This window comes from Geotrypetes seraphini, chromosome 3 (assembly GCF_902459505.1).
Source record: "Geotrypetes seraphini chromosome 3, aGeoSer1.1, whole genome shotgun sequence".
Lineage (NCBI taxonomy): Eukaryota > Metazoa > Chordata > Amphibia > Gymnophiona > Dermophiidae > Geotrypetes > Geotrypetes seraphini.
The window spans coordinates 123,287,165-123,310,612 of NC_047086.1; the positions used below are offsets into that span (position 1 = coordinate 123,287,165).

The window sequence follows — 23,448 nt, forward strand, 5'->3', positions numbered from 1 at the left end:
CCACCGTGGAGCGATGAGAATCATGGTGGCTTGTTCCCTCTTGAGCTTGAATAATGTGCGCAGCATGAGCGGAAGAGGAGGAAATGCATAAAGGAAGAGATTGGTCCAATCCAGGAGAAATGCATCGGGTTCCAGATGGTGAGGAGAGTAAAGTCTGGAGCAAAACAGGGGCAGTTGATGGTTGTGGGGAGCTGCAAAAAGATCCACTTGAGGTGTGCCCCATTGAGAGAAAATGGACTGGAGAGTCGAGGGGTCGAGAGTCCATTCGTGAGGTTGAAGAATTCTGCTGAGATTGTCTGCTAAGCAATTCTGTTCCCCTTGGATGTAGACTGCCTTCAGGAATAGGTGACGAGCAGTCGCCCAGGTCCAAATCCTTTGAGCTTCCTGACACAAGAGACGGGATCCCGTCCCTCCCTGTTTGTTGATGTAGTACATTGCAACTTGGTTGTCTGTGCAAATGAGTAGTACCTGAGGAAAAAGAAGATGTTGAAAAGCCTTGAGGGCGTAAAACATCGCTCTGAGTTCCAGGAAATTGATGTGGTGTTTCTTTTCCTGGGCAGTCCAAAACCCCTGTGTTTGGAACTCGTTCAAGTGAGCTCCCCATGCATAGGGGGAGGAATCCGTGGTGATGACCAGTTGATGAGGAGGTAGATGGAACAGCAGACCTCTGGATAGATTTGAAGATGTCAACCACCAAAGAAGCGACTGCCGAAGAGACGAGGTCACAGATATGAGTTGTGAGCAAGGATCCGTCGCTTGAGACCACTAGTTCGCTAAGGTCCATTGAGGAGTACGTAGGTGGAGACGTGCGAAGGGAGTGACATGCACTGTGGAGGCCATGTGGCCCAAGAGTATCATCATGTGGTTTGCAGAGATGGACGTTTGCTGCAACACCCGTTGACAGAGATGCAGTATGTTGTGAAGGCGATTTGTTGGAAGAAATACCCTCATCTGAAGTGTGTCCAGAATGGCTCCAATGAATTGAAGTCGTTAAGTTGGAATTAGATGCGACTTGGGTCGATTGATTTCGAACCCTAACAGTTGAAGGAAGAGAATGGTCTGATTGGTAGCAAGTTGAACGGTCTGAGGAGAATGAGCCTTGATCAGCCAGTCGTCCAGATAAGGGAAGACTTGAAAATTGTGAGAGCGGAGATAAGCCGCGACCACATTCAGACATTTGGTGAATACCCTGGGGGAGGAGGCTAGACCGAAGGGTAACACCTTGTACTGGTAATGATGCTAGTTGACGAGGAAGCGTAGATATTGCCTGGACGTTAGATGGATAGGAATGTGAGTGTACGCCTCCTTGAGATCGAGAGAGCATAGCCAGTCGCCCTGAGAGAGAAGAGGATATAGGGTTGCAAGAGATAACATCTTGAACTTCTCCTTGACCAGACACTTGTTGAGATCTCTGAGATCTAATATAGGTCTGAGGTCTCCGGTCTTTTTGGGTACTAGAAAGTACCGGGAGTAAAATCCCAGGCCTCGCTGGTCTTGAGGAACTGGTTCGATGGCATTGAGAAGGAGGAGGGAGTGAACCTCCTGAGCCAGTAGGAGGGACTGAGAGTGGTTGGAAGCAGACTCTTTTGGCAGGCTTAAAGGTGGAGGAGTCTGGAAATTTAGAGAGTAGCCGTGGGCTATGATTGAAAGAACCCACTGGTCGGAGGTGATTACCTCCCAGCGAGGGAGGAAAATTCGAAGTCGACCTCCTATGGGCTGTGGAAGAGAACAGGAGGGAGGAAGACTGGCTATGCCCTGGAGAAGGGAGTCAAAAGGGCTGTGTCGGCTTAGGTTGAGGAGCAGGTTTAACATTAGGCTGTTGCTGCTGACGAGCCTGTTGTTGCTGTTGACGTTGTCTCCTAGGTTGGGGAGGATGAGGTTGAGCCGGCCGAGCCGAAAATCTCCTCTGATAGAAAGATTATTGTCTAAATGGACGAGGAGGAGGTTTCTTCTTGTTTATCAACAAGGTGTCCCACCTAGTTTCATGGGCAGATAACTTTTGGGTGGTGGTATCCATGGAGTCCCCAAACAGCTCATCCCCTAGGCAGGGCGCATTGGCAAGTCGATCCTGGTGGTTTACATCCAGGTCTGAGACTCGAAGCCATGCCAACCTTCTCATTGCCACAGACATAGCAGTGGCCCATGATGTCAGTTCAAAAGTATCATAAATTGAACGGACCATAAACTTTCTGAGTTGCAAAAGGCTAGAAGTGCATTGCTGAAAAGCAGGAAGTTTACGGTCCGGTATATACTTTGAAAAAAAGTCACCTGTTGGATGAGATGCTTTAGGTAAAAAGAGAAGTAGAACGCGTAGTTACCTGAACGGTTGGCCAACATCGCATTTTGGTAAAGGCGTTTCCCAAATTTGTCCATGGCCCTGCCTCTCTGCCAGGAGGGACAGAGGCATAAACACTAGCTCCTGCAGATTTCTTCAGGGTCGACTCCACCAGCAGAGACTCATGGGGGAGTTGGTGTTTGTCGAACCCTGGAATAGGAATCACTTTATAAAGAGATTCAAGTTTTCTCGGGGCTCCTGGTATTGTCAAAGGAGTTTCCAAATTTTTATAGAAAGTTTCCCTCAAGATGTCATGGAGGGGCAACTTTAAAAACTCTTTGGGAGGTTGGTCAAAATCCAAAGCATCGAGAAATGCTTTGGATTTTTTAGAGTCAGACTCTAGAGGAATAGAAAGAGAGACTGACATCTTCTTTAAGAATTTGGTGAAGGAGGAGTGCTCTGGTTTAGCAGCAGGATCCTGCACCGATGGGTCATCCTCTTCAGACGAATAATCCTCCTCGGTACCGAGGGGATCATCAGAGTCATCCCACAAGTCAGGGTCCCGTACCGATTGAAGGAGGCCCTGAGAGAGTGGAGTGGATGTCTCAGTATGTTTTGTCTTGCGTACCGACTTCCCTGAACGGGTCGATACGGTACCTGGTGACTGCACAGCGGTACAGGATTCAGAGACCGGTACCGGATCAGAAACTGAAAGAACAGTGCGTCGATGAGACCTTGGTTCTGCTGATAGAATAGGCATGGATAAAGATTTCTGCGGTGCCGATAATGCCGATGCCGATAATAGAGGCTGATCGACAATCGGCACCGAAGGCTCAGTGGGTACCGACACTGGAAGGATCGGAGTCAATAGAGCCGGGAGCAATTGTTGCAGTTGCTCCTTAAGTTGGACCTGAAGGATAGAGGCAATACGCTCATCCAACGTTGGTCCCGATGGCACCGGTACCGGTTTTTTCTTGCTCGGTACCTGCGGTGCAGCTCGACGCTCCGGTGAAGTCGATGCCGATGAAGAGGCAGTAACTTCGATGGGAGCGGAGCGCTTACGGGGTCGGCGCGCAGTCTGCAGGACTTGGCTCACTGCTTGTTCGACTGGCGGCCCGAGGACAGTAGGGGAAGGCTTCTTAGCCGGCTTACCTACTGGTTGCGATACCGGTGATGTAGTTTGCGGTACCGAAACTGTCGGTGTCGGTTTAGAGGAAGTTGCCGACGTCAATACTGGAGGAACTTCCATAGCGGTACCGAACAGGATCCGCTGTTGTATTTGCCGGTTTTTCAAAGTCCTCTTTTGAAGAGAACTACAGCGGGTGCAGGTTTCAGCCCTGTGGTCCGGACCCAGACACTGAAGGCACCACTTGTGCGGGTCGGAAAGAGATATAGGGCGTGCACACCGCTGGCACTTTTTAAAACCCGGTGACGGGGGCATGAATGGAAAAACGGCTGTAGCAAAATCGAAGCCTGAGGCTTCGATGGTGCCAACAGGCCCCGCTGGGGCCGACCGCAAAAAACGAAAGAAAAAAGTAATTTATTATTTTTTTTTTTTTACACGAATTAGAATGAGAAAAGGAAAAAAATTCTCGAAGAGAAAAAACGCGCGAGCGGGAAGGCGAAAATACTTGAAAAAAATTTCCAACAGCCGTTGGAAACACGCGTCTTCTTAGCTCCGCGGAAACTAAGAAACTGGGGACCGCGCGCCTCCGTCGGCCGGGAAGGCACTCGCGCACGCGCGGTGCGGCCTAGCTAGAATTTTCTAAAGTTCTTAGAGTGCAATCACTCTAAAATTGTCCGTACTGGGGCTCTGTCGGTGCCGTCACCCATCAGTCAAGAATATGCTGCCTGCTTGTCCTGGGATAAAATACAGGTACTTAGAACTTTCCTAAGTGGTTTCCATTCCAGAGAATACCGGGGAGGAGGGGAAGAGCACTGAGGTTTATCAAAGTAGATCCGTGGTGGTGAGGAGGAGCATTGAGGCCCCTCAGAGTTAAAAAGTGTGACTGAGATCCATCAGAATTAAAGGATAATGAGAAAACAGCAGCTGCCAAAACCAAGGGAAGTAAATGTTTAAAGGAAGAGTAGTTGAGATCCTGTACTTTTCTTGAAAATAGGTAAAATCATTTGAAATGAGTGGGCTGCTCTTTTCTTTGAGAATTTTCTTTGGGCCATTTAATTGACTGATCCTTACAAGCAGCGGAAGTGGAGCCATAACCTACTCTGAGACTAAAAGTGCCAAAACAAAGTAAGTAGCTTAGAGGTTAGTGTAGTTGCCTAAGAGCCTCCGGATCTGGGTTCAAGACCAGCTTGTACCTATAAAAATAAGTTTTCCTGCCGCAGCACTGGGGGTAAAACGCGGACCTCCCTTAGCTGAAGTGTTTCCTCAAATTAATTATTATTAAAACTATCAGCATAGACCCATGGGATCAGAAACCGCAACAACTGTAGCAGTGGAAAGAGGGGGTAAAATGCGGACCTCACGGACATTAAATCAGAAACCGCAGCTGTCAAAAACCGAAGGAAACCAAAATTTTTAAGGACATGCGGTAAAGATCCACGAAGTCCGCGTTTTACCCCTTCCCTTTACCTTTCTCTGCAGTACGTTAAAGGTAAAGTGACCGAGATGCTCCCTCCAATCAGGGATCTCAAAGTCCCTCCTTGAGAGCCGCAATTCAGTTGGGTTTTCAGGATTTCCCCACTGAAAGCAGTGCATGCACATAGATCTCATACATATTCATTGGGGAAATCCTGAAAACCCGACTGGATTGCGGCCCTCAAGGAGGGACTTTGAAAACCCTGCTCCACATGATTAACTAAAGTTTTATTAAGAACCGTATCAGTGCTTTAACAAATAGAAGCCACCTCAGCTGAGATAATTCCCCTTTCCTGAGGACAGGCTGGTTTTTGCCTGCAAGCTCCAACCAATCTCACAGGGAGCCTCGTTTTAAAATGTGCATCTTAATAACATCTCTAGATACTGAAATGCGTCTCTGAACTACGTCCATGAGAATTTTTTTTTTTTTTTTTTTACTATAACCTTTCTTGAAAAACTTTTCTCGGTGATAACTTGTGGCTTTAGGGACTTCAGTGTACCTTATAACTCAACTGCACGACGAGGACAGCGATGCTTAAGCTGTTGAGGTTAAAAGTGAAGGTAGACGGTTGCAAACGGATCTTTTCAAAATCCAACTTGCTGCCGAAGACGATTCGTAAGTCGCGCTAGGAAACCAAATCAAAGCCTGCCGAGAAACAGGTGACTTCTTTCAAGCAAATCCTGGTCCGGCGTCGACGTAAGAGAGCGGCACTTGGCTTGGCAATGGCGAAAGAAAGGGAAGTCAGGGCCCAAAGCATCCTCTGGTTTCCAGTTACTGCCATAGGGCTGAAAGAAGCGAACGATGATTTTCCAGTCCCGGCCGCCTCAAACCAGCCGATCTGCGCAAGCTTTTTCCTCTCTCTCGTGGTTTCTTCACTCAAAACAAGCTCCAGTCTTCGCCGGTAAGTAAGTGTGAAGAGGAGAGCCAGTTTGTTCCGGCTGAGAATGAATGGGATCATCTGGGCCGCTTGGGTAGATTTAGCTCCCAAGGGATGCATCTGATCAGTGCTACCAGAAGCTACGATAATTGGCCAAAGCTGAAAGAAAGAAAGAAAGAAAGAAAGGAGAGGGGGGGGGGAACCCCACCTATTGCAGCTCCAAACCTGCACGGTGGTTCCTGCTCCACAAAGCTCAGCGGAAGAGCGTTAACTCTAGATTTTGGGAGGGAATGGGACAGGGCCCAAACTCGCGAGGACCAGACGGAGATTAGGTCCCCGTGTGGCTCTCTAGATTTAGCCTGAACCGAACACATGCATGTTGGTGAAAACATTACTCCTACTGGGTGCTCGGGATAAAAAAACAGGGCAACGGGTACAGTACACACCCATAAAATAAGATCCGTAATACGATAATTGTCAAGGAAGCCACAGAAAACCACCCAAAAAGTCGCCACCATTCACATTCTTGCTCCCTTCATGTGCACGAATTGTGATTTCCCCCGGAAAAATCGACACTTAAATATGTTTTTACATTTTTTAATATGATAAAATGCCAGATAACTTTTTTTTAGGTTTCATTTTTCCAAGACATTATTAGCAAATATAAAAACAGGATAATTTATCAGCACAAACGTCATTATCTGTATCTGATGCCACAGCTGGGAAAATTGAACGACTTTTAATTTAATTAATACACTTACCAGTAAGGCACACAAACGGAAAAGCGATGATAAAACGCCGAGAATGTAACGGCAATTATTAGAACCAGGCTCCCACGTGCAGGCGAAAATGGCTTGTTTTATTGCATCAGCTATTAGTCAGCAGACTGCAGTACAGTCCTGATAGCATATGGCAAGAGCTCGCTCCTGATAGGCTAGCAAGAACATTCTGGACGTCCCATCATCCAGTTACCAGTAACAAGGTTCTAGAACTGGTTGGTGAGTGGCCAGGGCAGTTGGCTTAACAGGAGCTAATTTCAGGAAACCGTTTTGAGGGTTTATCTACAAATTGCCCTGCAGGAGGAAAGATCAGGCCTAGAGCAAATTGGGTCTGATATGGATGTTTTCAAAAGACTTGAAGGATATATTAAAAGGCCTACCACAGGCTTACTTGAGCTGTTCCCATATAGGACAAAATAAGCTACTATCTTTTTCTAAACAGTAGATTTATTTCCAGTAAGAAAAGATCAGGGACAGGCCAAGGGTATCTGACATCCTGGATAAAGGCCTTCAACCATGCACCCACTGTGGTGCAATACCCTAATGGACACCTCTCATAGTGGTCTAGGATCTCCTCTTCCCTCATCGCCTCACCTCCTTGACTCCCAATCCAGGCTCTCCTTCTTCCTACCCCACCACCAGGCGACCAGCATCTCTCCTATATCTTCCCTTTCTCTTGCAGGGTTTACTCTTTCCAATCCTACCTCAGCCCCATGGATGTAGTTTGAGAGGGATAAGGAATAAAAGTCCTCCCACATTGCGCATGGTCAGACAGCTCTTTCTTCACTCTCTCGCTGGAACACACAGCTGAATATAAGCTGCTTTCGGGCCGGCCCCTCCAGGCCTTTCCTATGCCACGACTCACAGGAATTTGCATTAGCTAAATGGGACTAGAAGGCAGATGCTAAATATGGGCTGGGGTAGTATAGGGATCGCATGCTGGACAGGATGGATAAGGAATGCAAAGGAAAGATGGATGGTGGATAGTGAGAGAGAATAAATGGACAGTAAACCTTGGAAAGAGTTAAGAAACAGAAAATCAAAAGAAACACTGGAAGTACATCATGCCCAGACATTAGAAAAAACAGTGTTTTTTAAAATTTTGTTAAAATTTATTTATTGAAACCTTAGGACAATGTGTATCTTTTGGTGTATTGCATGCCAGTTTCCATTTATAAATGCTGATAGGTTTTGGGGTTTGTTTTTTTTAAATTTACTATAGGTCTGGAATGTGCTTGCTTTTTGCAGGTTTTTGTTGTAGCTGGAGCTTTGATGGGGTCCCCTCTATTTTGGGAGAGTTATAGGGAGCCTAACTTACACTGAGTTTTACTAAGCATTATCAGCGGCTTATGAGGTAAATCAGGGGTCCTTAAACTTTTTAAATAGGGGGCCAGTTCACAGGCCCTCGGACTGTTGGGGGTCCAGACTATAGTTTGAAAAAAAAAAAATGAACAAATTCCCATCTATACTGCACATATCTTATTTGTAGTGCAAAAAAATCCCCATGAAAGAACAATACAATATTTAAAATGAAGAGCAATTTTAACCAATATAAACCTACCAGTATTCACAAAAAGAGCCGAAACAGCATACTGAAGTTTGGAATATTCAGTGAAGTACTACTAAGCCCCTGCAATAAAGTAGCCCAAATATCCAGCAACTCACTAATGCCAAAAGTTTCCTCCCAGTTGCACTGAACTTCCAAAAAACCCAGCGGCAGCAGGGTTGTGTGCTCAACAGATGGGTCACGCAGCATGGAAGTGTGACAGCGCTGTGTGGCCGTCCACTTTACAAGGGGGTTATTAGCAGTGCGCAGTGAGGAGTGTCGAGAACTGCAGAGCGCTATAGTGAGAAAGCCATAATGGAATAGGTCAGCAATGGTTAGGAACTTGAGCAGTAAAGTCTCGAACGGAAGCCGGGTGAATGACCTTGGAGGGCTGTAGTTTGAGGACCCCTGAGGTAAATGCTCCAGCACTTATAGGAATTCTTTGATAGAGCATTTACCTGCATAGGCCCACAACAATATGCTCTTATGCTGCTTAGTAAAAGGAGCCCTTCATTTTTCTACCTGGGGCTCATTCAGTTCTGCTACACATTCTAAGGACTGCAATTTCTAGGCATGTGACTACAGTACTAGCTCTGTGATCCCTCCCTTTTGTTTCTGAGGGGGTGTGGCAGTCTGTTGCTCTAACCTTTAGAAACAGCTAATAGAGATGATACCTATTTCAAATATTTGGTAACCCAACAATAAACTAAAGGCCTGCAGTTATCAAAGTGTGTATGTTGCATGTTGATGTTACATTCTACAAACTTCTGAAGGAGGCAAAACAGTGAAAAGTGTTTAGCATTAACAGACTTCTGAGAGTCATAAACCAGAGTATGTTGCCTGGTGCTTAAGAGTGATGTTCATTCCTTTTAACTGTTATGGAATACATTAAACCCATCTGAAGATGTTATTGTGGCAGATTAGTAACTAATTGCTGTCCCTGTCAGCCATCCTGCCTCCCAAATACATCATTTCTATAACTAGAGCCTGTGTCTTTATAAGGTTCGCATTGGCATGGAATGGGGAAAATATTGGGTAAAGAGGGAGTGCTGGCAAAAGAAGGCAGGAGGGAAGAAAAAAAGAGTAGGGCTTTGGAACGGAAGAAAGAGAGAGAAGGCTGCAATAGTGAGGTGAAGGGGAGACAAACTGTGTACATACCATGCTAATTTATAGGGGTGGGAGCACCATGAACTTCCCTTGGTTCTGGCTCATTTCAGTGGAAAAAAAAACATCTGTCAAACTGGGTTACTATCTGATCTATTTTTATAAGATAACCTTAATGAATATGTATGAATATATATGTAACTAGTGTTTAAGCCCGTTACATTAATGGGTGCTAGAGTAGATGTCTGTCTGGGTTTTTTTTTCTTTGTCTCATCCTATGTCCTTAGTATGTCCTTAGTGCCCCCAGTGCTGCCTTCCATGTCCTTAGTGTCCCATTCTATGTCCTTAGTGCCCTCAGTGTCTCCTACGTTCTCAGTGCCCCTTCCTATGTCCTTAGTGCCCCCAGTGCCTCCTTCCCGTGCCCTTAGTGCCCCCTGTGCCTCTGTCCTGTGTCCTTAGTGCCCCTTCCTATGTCCTTAGTGCCCCCAGTGCCTCCATCCCGTGCCCTTAGTGCCCCCTGTGCCTCTGTCCTGTGTCCTTAGTGCCCCTTCCTATGTCCTTAGTGCCCCCAGTGCCTCTTTCCAATGCCCCCATCAATGCCTTTTAGATTTTGTTCCACCCACACCCTCCCCCCGAAGCCAGCCTGCCTGCCTCCCATCCCCCTGTGCAGTAGAACCTTTCATTTCTACCCCCCCCCCCATTCTCCCGTACAGTAGAATTCGGCATTTGCAGCATGTTTCTATTTACCCCCCCCCCACGCCACTACCGCTGCTATGCAGCTGACCCCCCCATTGCGAGACAAACACAAACCTCCGGGCTGCAGCAGCTCCACAGCACTCTAAACATTCTGCTTTGCGGCCTTCTACTGTCCTGATTTCCTCTGCCGCGTCTCTGATGATGTCATTAGGGACGCGGCAGAGAAAATCAAAATAGTAGAAGGCTGCGAAGCAGAATGTTTAGAGTGCTGTGGAGCTGCTGCAGCCTGAAGGTTTGTGTTTGTCTAACGGTGGGAGGGTTGGATGGTAGGCTCAACGGGGGTTTGGGTGCGCCGGGGGACGACGACGAACTGGCTTAGAGTGAATAAGGGGGGAGTTGCCGGCATGTTGCCTGCCGCCGGTTTCTAGATTAGAATTCGGCCACCTTAGCTCGTGAAAGGACATTGAGGCCCGTCTCCCATTTTCCTTGCTCCCGAGCGCCAATTCGTTGCACGAGACGGCCGCTGTCAGCATCTGCCCGCTTCCCAACGACCTCCTCACGGTGCAATACAGCCAGCCATAGCGACATTTCTCTGGCGATGGAGGAGTAGCAGCGGCGTGTTTCCTGCCTCCGTCAATGGGCCACCGCCACAGCTAAGCGCTAATGCGCACTCCTGCCTGCCACGGACATACGGAACACGCAGATAGGAGTGCTCATGCGCCGCTTAGGATTTTATTAGATAGATAATATGCTGTGTCACAGCCCACTTCAATTCTGTTTTCATATAGCGTGCTGCTTTAGTTCAGAATCCTCCTTATACACATGTGGTTGTAGTCACCGATCAAAGACCAGCCTTTTTACTATTCTGTTCTCATATAGCATGCTACCTCAGTTCAGAACTCTTTCAACATACATGCTGTATATTCAACAGAAAGCTAAACCTTAGCAGACCAATGCACACAGAGAAGTCCATATAATTTTCTGAAATATACTTTATTGAATAAATATAGCAGATGTAGTCAAATTGGTAAATTTTTGAATATTGCAGCTGGAGGTGAAGATTTGAAGAACAGGAGCTTTGTAACAGAGGTGAGAGAATAGTTAGATAGTAAGGTATTCTAAGTTTCAGAGATGAAATGCTGCATTGTTGATCAAAGACTGGTCTTTGATCAGGGACTAGACACCTGTGTATGAGATGGAAGTAGAAATGTAACAGAGACTGATTTTCAGAGAATACCCAGAAGGCTAAGGGAGAGAAAAAAAAAGAGAATAGACCAGCTTGGCCACAGGTAGCAGAGAGAGGTCCAGGAAGTACACGGTGAGATAAGACTCAAACTCAGATGAGGAAAAGGGAGGGGGGTCAGGAGAAAGACCACTAGAAACAAAACTTATACAGGTAAGAAAGAGTGGCTGCAGTATGTATGAAACTACATTTCACACAATGCTTTGCTCACACACTATGGCAGGAAATGACTGCAGCATTACAATTCTATGAAGTGAGAGTAATAACACATCTTAAAGCTATACTATAAATTGCATGAAGCTGTCGGGGGCAGAACACCTCCCCCAAATGAAACAAACTACATCTATGCTGTACTCCAATGCACTTGAAAGCAGCTTAGCATAGAGCCTATGAGTATAGGTTAGAGAATGTAACAGCATGACTGAATTATGGTGCTGCTTCTAGTACTGCTGCCCTTGAGATGTGTAATGCCACTCGGCAAAAACAAGAAAGAAACTGCAGATGGAAATATACAAGGACAGGAATCTTTATTTTAAAAAACATATAAATTTGTAATCCTTTAAAAATGGCTCTCATATATATATGGAATAAGGACCATACACGGTCTGTGTTTTGGAGAAACACTCATTCCTCAGGGGTCCGAGATGTCCAATGTATCACATGTAGAGAGTAATGCGGAAAACAATGTAGTAATATGGTCAAAGTTTTCGAAACTGATGCGGGAAAATTCTCCTTCTGAGCTGATGCACAACTCAGGAGAATTTTCCCGCATCAGTTTTGAAAACTTTGACTTCTTCTCCCCCTCCCCACCACTCCTCTGCCTGTGGACTGGCAGCGCCCCCCCACCCCCCCACCTCCCCACATCATCCTCCCTATGATGTACAGAAATGTTTCCAGTGGCCTCAGCAATTCATTTTTGCTGCTTGCACTGGCCCTGCAGGCTTCTCTCTGCCATGTCCTGTTCTCATGGACATCACTTCCTATTTCTTCACAGGCAGGATGCAGCAGAGAAAAGTCTATGGGGCCAGTGCAGGCAGCAAAAATGAACTGCTGAGGCAGCGGGGAATGTTTCTAAGGTATAGCGGGAGTTCAGAGAAGAGGCAGGTACTGGGCCAGTGGACAGAAAAAAGGGTGTTTGGTATCACTGCTGGTTGGGCCTCAGCTAAGAATAAATAACCAAGCCCCTTCCCTCCCCCATTGGTACAATTTTGCTGGAATTGCAGGAGTGCTGCACAATTTGCACAAAACAGCAAGCATTGCAACTGTGCCTCCATCTTTTGAAAATGCATCCTGAAAACACCACAAATATTTTCATTTTGGTGGATGGAAGTTCCTTCCTGTTGCTGATTTTGCAAGGATGAAAGTGTTGGCTTGTCTGCAAGATGCAGTGGACGAGCAGAGGGACTGACTGAAATTGTTTTTGTGCTGAGATGGCGGAGACTGGGGCCTATCCTAGCATCTTCCTTGTTTAGATTGTAAGCTCATTCTAGCAGGGACTGTACTGCACTGCATACCTTTGGTAGCTCTCTAGAAATAATAGTAGTAGAAAAGTAATGGGGATTGTTCTAGCCTCCACAAAATACTACCTTAGGTGATTGCCTAGTTTGCTAAATGATAGGACCATCCTGGAGAAGGAGGTAATGTGGATGAATTCAGTGAATTTAAAGGGTTTTGGATCCTATTCCCAGATCCGAGACAAGAGAAAGCAAATTTCAGTCATAAAGGATTCTTAGATTTATAATAATTCTTTATCCTTTCCCAGGCATCCTTGTATTCTTTTAGTTTCAAGTGAAAGGATTTAAAATCTTAATTGGGAAAAACCCTCCAAGCCCTGAGTAGGGAACACAGATTGGGGGAGGAGGGAGGTGCCCTCCTAGGCCAACTGTTGTCTCTCTCTCTTTCTCTCTTCCACACCCACTCTCAGGTCCTGCACCTCCTAAGCCTGCTGCCATTAGCCTCAACCTTCCAACCTGTTCAGCTGTAGCTACAGCAGGGTGATATAAAAAACATTTACTTTTTTATTTTTTATAATGCTCCCTTCTCAAAACACAAATTTATGATCAGAAGTGGATAGGCCGGGTCAGAGGGAGGGCCTGGTGCAGGCCACAGGTAGCCTTTCAATATGGCTGCTGCTAGCTGCAGAGCTGAAGATTGATTTGCAAAGGTAAACTGACCTCACATGGGGGGGGTGGGGTGTTTCATGTTCAGTAGTTAGGTCTGCGTCAGAGATGCTGGACTATGGGGGAAGGAAGGGGAGGCAGGTGGTATAAGGAGGGCCTCCTGCTGGATCAGTAGAAGATTACGGTAACTCTCTACACTCAAGTAACTTCCTAATTACTTAGGATAGAAACACAAAATAAAGGACACTAGACTACCATACAGACCAAGAAATCTCACTCACAAATCTGTTTCCTTTTTCTTCTTTTATTTAGTGTACCAGCAAGCAGATAACAAATTGGGTCCTGGGTTTAGCCTCAGAGGCAGTGGGAAGATGAGACAAAAGTCAGGTGGTGCATAAAAAGCATGGTTTAGCAGTTGGAATCATGAGGCAAATAACATAGGCATGTGTTACAAATTCAGCAAGAGAATGCAGGCATGAGGTGTCATTGAACTGCAAAACAGTTCCCAGATATAGTCTCCTAGTGGGAAGGTATTACAATCTATGTCAGCAATCTGTCTTTCCATATGAAGAAGCTGGATCACAGCTGCCCTCCATTGTTCCAAAGAAGGTGGCTTAGAGTCTAGCCATCATATTAAAATAACTTTTATACTGAATGAATGTTGTACACTTGTAATTTTTGAAAATGAATAAAGAGTTAAAAAAAATAAATAACTTTTATCCCCAGCAATAAATATTTTTTTCATAAAAGTTCTCAGTCCTTTCAGTACTAGTGCAACAATATAACTGCATAAGAATAATATTTTAGGAGATAGAATACAACAAGCATGCCATAAGCCTGAAATACAATATTCCAAAAGTGTTGGATTACAGCACAAGAATAAAATATATGACTTAGTGAAGTCTCAGGCTGCATACACCTTGGACAGTTAGAGCTTGTTTTAATAAAATTTGTTTTGACTGTTTGGTAGATACATGCAACCTTAGTTCCCACAGGGAAATTAATAGCAAATATTGAAGAACTAAGGCCAGTACTGGGCAGACTTGCACGATCTGTGTCCGTATTTCACCATTTGGTTGAGGATGGGCTGGGGAGGGCTTAGATGGGCTTGAGGAGCTTTGACAGAGACCTTAGTAGATGGAACCTAAGCACAGTACCAGGCAGAGCTTTGGGTTTTGGCCCAGAAATAGCTAAGAAGGAAAATTTAAATTAAATCAGAATTTACAGAGTGGGTAAGGTTGGACAGACTGGATGGACCATTCAGGTCTTTATCTGCCATCATCTACTATGTTACTATAATAATAACTTTATTTATATCCTGTCATACCTATGAATTGATAACCTCCATTTAGACATAGCTTTTAGATATGTTTGGATAGTCTCAGCTGAGATCATAACTCCCAAATCCTGTGACTATTGCTGGCTAAGCCAAGTCATTCTCCGGTAACATTTCCTTTATAAATTTATGGTGAAAGTACAATGGGATAGATTATTGTGCTTCCGCAGTTCCATAGAGCAGTGATTCCCAACCCTGTCCTGGAGGAACACCAGGCCAATCGGGTTTTCAGGCTAGCCCTAATGAATATGCATGAGAGAGATTTGCATATGATGGAAGTGATAGGCATGCAAATTTGCTTCATGCATATTCATTAGGGCTAGCCTGAAAACCCGATTGGCCTGGTGTTCCTCCAGGACAGGGTTGGGAATCACTGCCATAGAGTCTAGAGTAATGCTGAGTGCATCAGTGAGGAAATATAATGGTGCAGGTGCCAATAGGCAAAAAGGTCCTGGAATAAGAGCCCAAATTTTTTAAAATCTGAAAATGATTTTACTGAGCCAAAATCCGTCAAGACCCGATAGAGATAAATGATGTTTTTGTATGTCCAATGACTGAAGGTTGCCTATGTTATACCTGGGAGCAATTCAGGATTACCACAAATAGAATGGGAGAAACCTTCAATCCTTTCTTCAGTAGGGATGAAGGATTGGGGGCAGGCAGGGAGCCTTACATACATGCTCACCATCTTGTTCTTTCCCTTTGCTCCTGTTTTTTGTTTTTTTTTAAAATCTTTGTCACTTCCTCTTGACTCCCTTCCCTGATCTTTATACTCTTTCCTTTTTCTTGCTTTCTCCCACCCCATTCCCTACCTGTCCTCTTCTTTCTATTCTCCCTTTCACTAGTCTCTTTGCTCTACTTAACCCCAATTGATCCTCTAATCCTGTTTTTTTGTGTTTTTATTTTTAATTTCAAGCATGATTTATGAGCTGCACAATTACCCAGATTTGCTGAGTTTGCCAGTACATGTGTCTACCTTCAGTGCAAGCAAGCTCCAAAAATTTATGTCTCTGTTTTTGGCACAACTGCCTCTGCACTGTTTGTGTCCTTATGTAGTTCAACCAATGCCAGCCTCATTCATTTCTGATCCTGACATCAGTTGCTCAGCAAACCTGTTTTAAACCGTCACTACCAAGTCACATGATGTGGTGAACAAGGCAGGATGTTCGGGGTAAGTCGGGGGAGGGTACAGGCACAAACAACATACCAGGCGAACTAAAATGCCAATACATTTTTGAGGCTGAGGAAAGTAGTCACCGAAATTCTGGGTCAGGGGTGAGTGCACACACTTTTGAGTCGGGAGTAGGGTCACATCATATTTATGGGTCACATTGTAATTCCGGGTCTAGGGGGAGTACACACTGTAGTTCTGGGTATATGGGGAGTACACTTTGTGGTTCTGAGCATCAGGAAAGCACAAATAACACATACAATGTTAAAGGTGTTCAAATAGCTCAAGCAGGAATATCCCCACTGAGACGTAACAAAAATATAACATGGAGGGCTATGTACGTCAACGCACACAGTTTAGGAAACAAGATCCTGGAATTGGAAACAGAAATAAGGAATGCCGACCTGGATGTGGTGGCGATATCCGAAACCTGGCTCACAGACTCCCACGGGTGGGACATGGTCATACCGGGTTACAACTTGCTTCGCCGGGACAGAGAGGGTAGGATGGGAGGGGGTGTAGCATTATATACTAAAGATGACATTAAGGTCACGAGAATCTCAGATGTCCAGTATACTGGGGAATCCCTTTGGGTTAATTTGGCCAGAGGGAAGGACAAATGCTTGTATCTTGGCGTAATTTACAGACCCCCAAGACAACAGGATGACCTGGATATGGAAATAATCGAAGATATAGAAAATATCACCTTGCGTGGGGACACAGTACTGCTAGGTGACTTCAACATGCCTGATGTGGATTGGGTTACACTTACCTCTGCTTCCGGCAGCAGCAGGAGGCTATTAAACTCTATGAAAGGAGCAAGCCTCAGGCAACTGGTGTTGGAACCGACAAGGGATCAGGCAATACTGGACCTGATACTTACCAATGGAGAAAGTGTCACAGAGGTCTCGGTGGGCGACACATTGGCCTCCAGTGACCACAACATGGTATGGTTCAATATCAGGAAAGGTTTCACTAAATCTACTACACTAACCAAAGTCCTCAAATTCAAGGACACAAATTTCAAAGATATGGGAGACTTCGTTCACCAGGCGCTACAAAGCCAAGAAGAAACCGATAACGTGGAAGACATGTGGTCGACTTTGAAGGCAACCATACAAGAAGCAACAAACCGCTATGTAAAATCAGTAAGTAAACGGAGAAGGAACAATAAGCCACAGTGGTTTACTGCGGAGATCTCAGACCTGATCAAGGAGAAGAAAAAAGCATTCATCTCTTACAAACAATCAGGGAAGCAGGACTCTAGAGCAGACTACCTGACCAAATCAAAAGCCGTCAAAACAGCAGTCAGGGAGGCTAAATTCCTCATGGAGGAGTCTCTAGCAAAGAACATCCAGAAGGGAGATAAATCCTTCTTCAGGTATATCAGTGATAGAAGAAAAAACTCAGGCGGGATTGTACGTCTTAGGACTCCAGATGGAGACTATGTGGAAAAGGATTCGGAAAAAGCCCAACTATTAAATGAATACTTCTGCTCAGTCTTCACCCGAGAAGCACCAGGGCTCGGCCCTCAGCTACAGGCAAGGGTTGGCTCAGTTGACCCGTTTAGTAACTTTGAGTTTACGCCCAGCAGTGTCTACGGTGAGCTGTCAAAGCTCAAGGTTAACAAAGCAATGGGGCCGGACAACCTGCACCCCAGGGTGCTTAGGGAGCTGAGTGATGTCTTGGCGGAGCCACTGTCCGCGCTCTTCAACCTCTCCCTTAGTACAGGCAGCGTCCCGTTGGACTGGAGGACGGCTAACGTCATTCCACTGCACAAGAAAGGCTCAAAGATGGAGACAGCAAACTACAGACCAGTGAGTCTAACATCGATAGTGAGCAAACTAATGGAAACTCTAATCAAACACCAATTAGATAAGATCCTGGAGGAGGAGAATCTACGGGATCCCCGACAACATGGATTTACTAAGGGGAGATCCTGCCAATCCAACCTGATCAGCTTCTTTGATTGGGTGACAGGGAAGCTGGATATTGGGGAGTCCCTGGACATCGTGTACCTGGACTTTAGCAAAGCATTCGATAGCGTACCACACCGCAGGTTACTGAGCAAGATGAGTTCTATAGGATTAGGTAACACATTGACGAAATGGGTTGGGAGCTGGCTTGGAGGTAGGCTCCAAAGGGTGGTGGTGAACGGCACCCCCTCCGAAATGACGGAGGTGATTAGTGGAGTACCACAGGGCTCAGTCTTGGGCCCAATCCTATTCAACATCTTTATAAGAGACTTGGCAGAAGGGCTTCGAGGTAAAATAACATTATTCGCCGATGACGCCAAACTGAGTAATGTAGTGGGCAAATGCACAACAGACGAAGATTCAATGCCTGACAACATGATGCACGACCTACTCCTACTGGAGCGATGGTCTAGGACATGGCAACTCAACTTCAATGCCAAAAAATGCAAAGTTATGCACCTGGGCAGCCAGAATCCATGCAAGTCTTATACCCTTAATGGCGAGATCCTAGCAAAAACGGTAGCAGAACGAGACTTGGGGGTAATCGTCAGTGAGGACATGAAGTCTGCCAATCAAGTGGAGCAGGCTTCGTCCAAGGCAAGACAAATCATGGGCTGCATACGAAGGGGTTTCGTCAGTCGTAAGGCGGAAGTCATTATGCCATTGTATAGATCCATGGTGAGGCCCCACCTGGAATACTGTGTGCAATTCTGGAGGCCGCATTATCGCAAGGATGTGCTGAGACTGGAGTCGGTGCAAAGAATGGCCACCCGGATGGTCTCGGGACTCAAGGATCTACCATACGAAAAACGGCTTGACAAATTACAGCTATACTCGCTCGAGGAGCGCAGAGAGAGGGGAGACATGATTGAGACGTTCAAGTATCTTACGGGCCGCATCGAGGCGGAGGAAGATATCTTCTTTTTCAAGGGTCCCACGATAACAAGAGGGCATCCGTTGAAAATCAGGGGCGGGAAACTACGAGGTGACACCAGGAAATTCTTTTTCACTGAAAGAGTGGTTGATCGTTGGAATAGTCTTCCACTACAGGTGATTGAGGCCAGCAGCGTGCCTGATTTTAAGGCCAAATGGGATCGGCACATGGGATCTATTCACAGGGCAAAGGTAGGGGAGGGACATTAAGGTGGGCAGACTAGATGGGCCGTAGGCCCTTATCTGCCGTCTATTTCTATGTTTCTATGTTTCTATGTTTCTGCTGAGCTTTATACCATATCGTACATTTTCTTCTGTACCGCAGGTTTTGACAAGGATTCAATGTGGCTTTACAATAAGATTTCTAAGCAGTGGTCAAACAATGAATCTTTTGATAATACTCTTCAGGGTTGCTCAAGTGCGGTCCTCGAGATCTACTGGCAGGCCAGGTTTTCAGAATATCCACAATGAATATGCACGAGAGAGATTTGCCTGCACTGCCTTCTTGGTATGCAAATCTCTCTCGTGCATATTCATTGTGGATATCCTGAAAACCTGGCCTGCCAGTAGATCTCGAGGACTGCACTTGGGCAGCCCTACTCTAAATCACTTGAATTGTGTAGCTGGTTTTAAGAAAGGTTTGGACAACTTCCTGGAGGAAAAGTCCAGAGTCTGTTATTGAAAAAGACATGGGGGGAAGCCACTGCTTGCCCTGATCAGTAAGTAGCATGGAATGTTACTACTCCTTGGGTTTTGGCCAGGTACTAGGGACCTGGATTGGCCACCGTAAGAACGGGCTACTGGGCTTGATGGACCACTGGTCTGACCCAGTAAAGCTATTCTCATGTTCTTACTATCGACAACTTAAGTGCATAGACAATGAGAAATTCCCTCAAACTAAACACATTTTTTATAACAGTTTCCACTGTTTTGCCTGCCCTGAAGTCAGGCTTAATGGTTTGTAATTTTCTGGAGTACCTCTGGAATCCTTTATAAAAATCAGTGTAACATTGGCCACTCTCCAAACTTCAGGTACTACAGGCAATTTAATGACAGGTTACAGATCACTAATAGGAGATCAGCAATTTCATGTTGGAGTTCTTTCAGTATCCTGGTGTAGGGCTATGCCTGCTACCCTCTTTGATACCATATTTAGGTCTTGGGTCTTTTGAGGCTAGAAACCATTTTCACTTCTGCCTGCGTCATAGAATTGCAAGCTGCTTGTCTGTTAGCCAAGGGGGCTCCACTGCCTGAGGAATCTGAGATAGGAAGGATCCAGCATGGATCGGTGGTTGTCATAGTCTGACAAGCTTTAGGACAATTTATGATGACTTCAGACCTTGGGCAGATAATGCAGGACACTTCAGTATGTGAGAAAAAAAAATCTGCCTGGTAACAAGGACCTTATTGGTCAAAGATATTGTTTTGGCGGGGGTCAGAAGAAAGGATGTGACCAGTCTCAGGTAGTGGGTGGTGAGAGGTGGAATCTTTCTTTTATTTCTGGAAAAGAAAGTGATGTAATTGCAGGTAAACAACAAAAATTTTCCTTGATTTACTCAAGAAGAAGAAAAAAAAGATATCCACAAAAATGTGTATGCTGAGGAATAAATTAGGATACCCTACACCCTAATAGCAAGTGTTACCCCCTTTGGCTGAAATAACTGCAGTGAGATGCTTCTAGTAGCCATCTACCAGTCTGGCATCGGTCTGTGCAGAATTCTTTCAGATATGAAATGTTTGAGGGGTTTCTTGCATTTACAGCCCATTTCAAATCACCCAACAGCATCTTAATAGGATTAAGATTAGGGCTTTGACTCAGCCACTCCATTTCTTAGTTTTCAGCCAGTACCTGGTGGATTTACTGGTATGTTTTGGGTTATTGTCATGTTGCAGGGTCCAGTTCCGCTTCAGCTATAATTTTCTTACATATGGTCACACATGTTCCTCAAGCACCCTCTGATACACAGTAGACTCTATGATGGTGATCTGGCCAGGTCCTGCTGGAGCAAAGCATCCCCAAACCATGACACTTCCACCTCCATGTTTCACAGTTGGTATGAGATTCTTTTCCTGGAATGCTGTAAGTCAAACATGTCCTCTTTTCTGGTGTCCAAATAATTCAATTTTAGCATAGAACACTATTCCAGAAATCCTGGTGTTTGTCTACATTCTCTCTAGCAAACTTCAGTCTGGCCTTGATGTTTCTCTTAAAAGAGCAAAGGTTTCCTCCTTGCACACTTCCCATGCAAGTCAGATTTGTGCAGTCTCTTTCTGATTGTAGAGGCATGCACTTTCAAATCAACAGTAGGAAGAGCTTGCTGTAGGTCCCGTGATGACAGTTTAGGGATTTTTGAGACTTCTTTTAGCACCTTGCAGTCTGCTCTGGGGGGTCAACTTGCTTGGACGGCCAGACCTGGGCATGTTGGCAGTTGTTTGGAAAGTCCTTCACTTCTACACTATTTTATGATTCATGGAATGGCTAATGTAAAATTCTTTTGAGATCTTTTTAAATCCCTTACCAGACTTATAAGCTGCCACAATCTTCTTTCTGAAGGCCTCAAGACAGCTCTTTTGATCTCACCATAGTGTTCACTCTCACCTCAGCAGTCATGAGCACATGTTTAAGTAGGGCAAACCTCCTTCAAAATGCTGAGTAATGATGTTCTAATCATATGAAAATCTTGGAGAAGGACCACGATTGTCTGGCAAAGTAACACAAGAAAATGGAGTAGATTCTGCACCGTTCACAGAGAAGTATGTTTATGAGCAATTTGAAAACTGAAGGTGGATAAAGCGATGGGACCAGACGGGATCCATCCCAGGATACTGAGGGAGCTCAGAGAGGTTCTGGTGGGTCCTATTAAAGACTTGTTCAACAAATCTCTGGAGACAGGAGTGGTTCCTGGGGATTGGAGGAGCGCACATGTGGTCCCTATTCACAAAAGTGGTCACAAAGATGAAGCAGGAAACTACAGGCCGGTGAGCCTCACTTAGCTTGTTGGAAAAATAATGGAAGTGTTGCTGAAAGAAAGGAATCTAATGGGTTACAGGATCTGAGGCAAAATGGCTTTATAAAAGGTAAATCGTGCCAAATAAACCTAATTGAATTTGTTGACGGGGTGACCGGATAGCTGGATCAAGGACATATGCTAGATATAATTTACTTAGATTTCAGCAAAGCCTTTGATATGGTTCCTCATAGGAGACTCTTGAACAAACCTGAAGGGCTGAAGTTAGGACCCAAAGTGGGGAACTGGGTTAGAAACTGGCTGTCGCACAGATATCAGAGGGTGGTGGTTAATGGAAGTCGCTCGGAGGAAGGAAAGGTGAATAGTGGAGTCCCTCAGGGTTCGGTGGTGGGGCCAGTCCTGTTCAATATGTTTGTGAGTGACATTGATGAAGGGTTAGAAGGAAAAGTTTGCCTTTTTGCAGATGATACCAAGATTTGTAACAGAGTAGACACCGAAGAGGTAGTGGAAAATATGAAAAAGGATCTGCAAAAGTTAGAGGAATGGTCTAATGCCTGGCAAATAAATGCAGAGTAATGCATTTGGGGATTAATAATTGGAAGGACCCGTATATACTGGGAAGTGAGAAGCTGATATGCAGGGACGGGGAGAGGGACCTTGGGGTGATAGTGTCTGAAGATCTAAAGGTGAAAAAACAGTGTGACAAGGTGGTGGCTGCTGCCAGAAGGATGCTGGGCTGTATAAAGAGAGGCTTAGCCAGTAGAAGGAAGAAGGTGTTGATGCCCCTGTACAGGTCATTTGTGAGACCCCATTTGGAATATTGTGTTCAGTTTTGGAGACCGTATCTGGTGAAGGACGTAAGAAGACTTGAAGCGGTCCAGAGAAGGGTGACGAAAATGATAGGAGGCTTGTGCCCTAAGACGTATGAGGAGAGACTGGAAGTCCTGAATATGTATACCCTAGAGGAAAGGAGGGACAGGGGAGATATGATTCAGACATTCAAATACTTGAAGGGTATTAACGTAGAACAAAATCTTTTCCAGAAAAAGGAAAATGGTAAAACCAGAGGACATAATTTGAGGTTGAGGGGTGGTAGAGCAATGTTAAGAACTTCTACTTTACGGAAAGGGTGGTGGATGCCTGGAATATGCTCCCGAGAGAGGTGGTGGAGAGGAAAACGGTGACTGAGTTCAAGGAAACGTGGGATGAACACAGAGGATCTAGAATAAGAAAATATGAAATATTAAACTAAGGCCAGTACTTGGCATACTTGCACGGTCTGTGTCTATCTGTATATGGCCATTTAGGAGAGGATGGGCTGGGGAAGGCTTCAATGGCTGGGAGGTTGTAGATGGGCTGGAGTCTGTTTTGATGGAGATTTTGGCAGTTGGAACCCCAAGCACAGTACTGGGTAGAGCTTTTAATTCTTGCCCAGAAATAGCTAAGGAAATATTTTAAAAATTTAAATTGAATCAAGTTGGGCAGACTGGCTGGACTATTCGGGTCTTTATCTGCCATTACTATGTGAACCTGATGTGATTTGAGCCACTAAGTGGGAGGATATGTGTGTGTGTTGGGGGGGGGGGGGTGTCCTAATTTATTCCTCAGTTAGAATACACATTTTTGTGGATATCTTTTATTTGTATGAATTAAAGATTTCATTGCATTTCAAATATCTACAAGGCTACACTATGTGTCTAGTATGTGCAGAAATCCTGTAATATGCACTATGAAATGCATCAAACCTATGTGATAGTTGCTAATGCACCAAGTTATGGATATTAACAGTTGTCACAGGGAGAGCCCTATGACGGCTAAAGAAA

The 23,448-nt window shown here is 45.2% G+C and overlaps 1 protein-coding gene across 3 annotated transcripts in view; it reads right to left on the bottom strand.

Annotated features, from left to right (window-relative positions):
- LOC117356688 (L-threonine 3-dehydrogenase, mitochondrial-like) overlaps positions 1 to 6,654 on the bottom strand; it is an 84,337-nt gene extending 77,683 nt beyond the window's left edge. For 2 of the 3 annotated variants that reach the window (XM_033936254.1, XM_033936249.1), the window contains exon 1: positions 6,514 to 6,654. The gene's annotated coding sequence lies outside the window, so the exon portion shown is untranslated. Of the gene's footprint in view, positions 1 to 5,374; positions 5,614 to 6,513 lie in introns of those variants that run through there. The other variant, XM_033936253.1, reaches the window with a different exon arrangement.
- Positions 6,655 to 23,448: the final 16,794 nt, after the last annotated feature.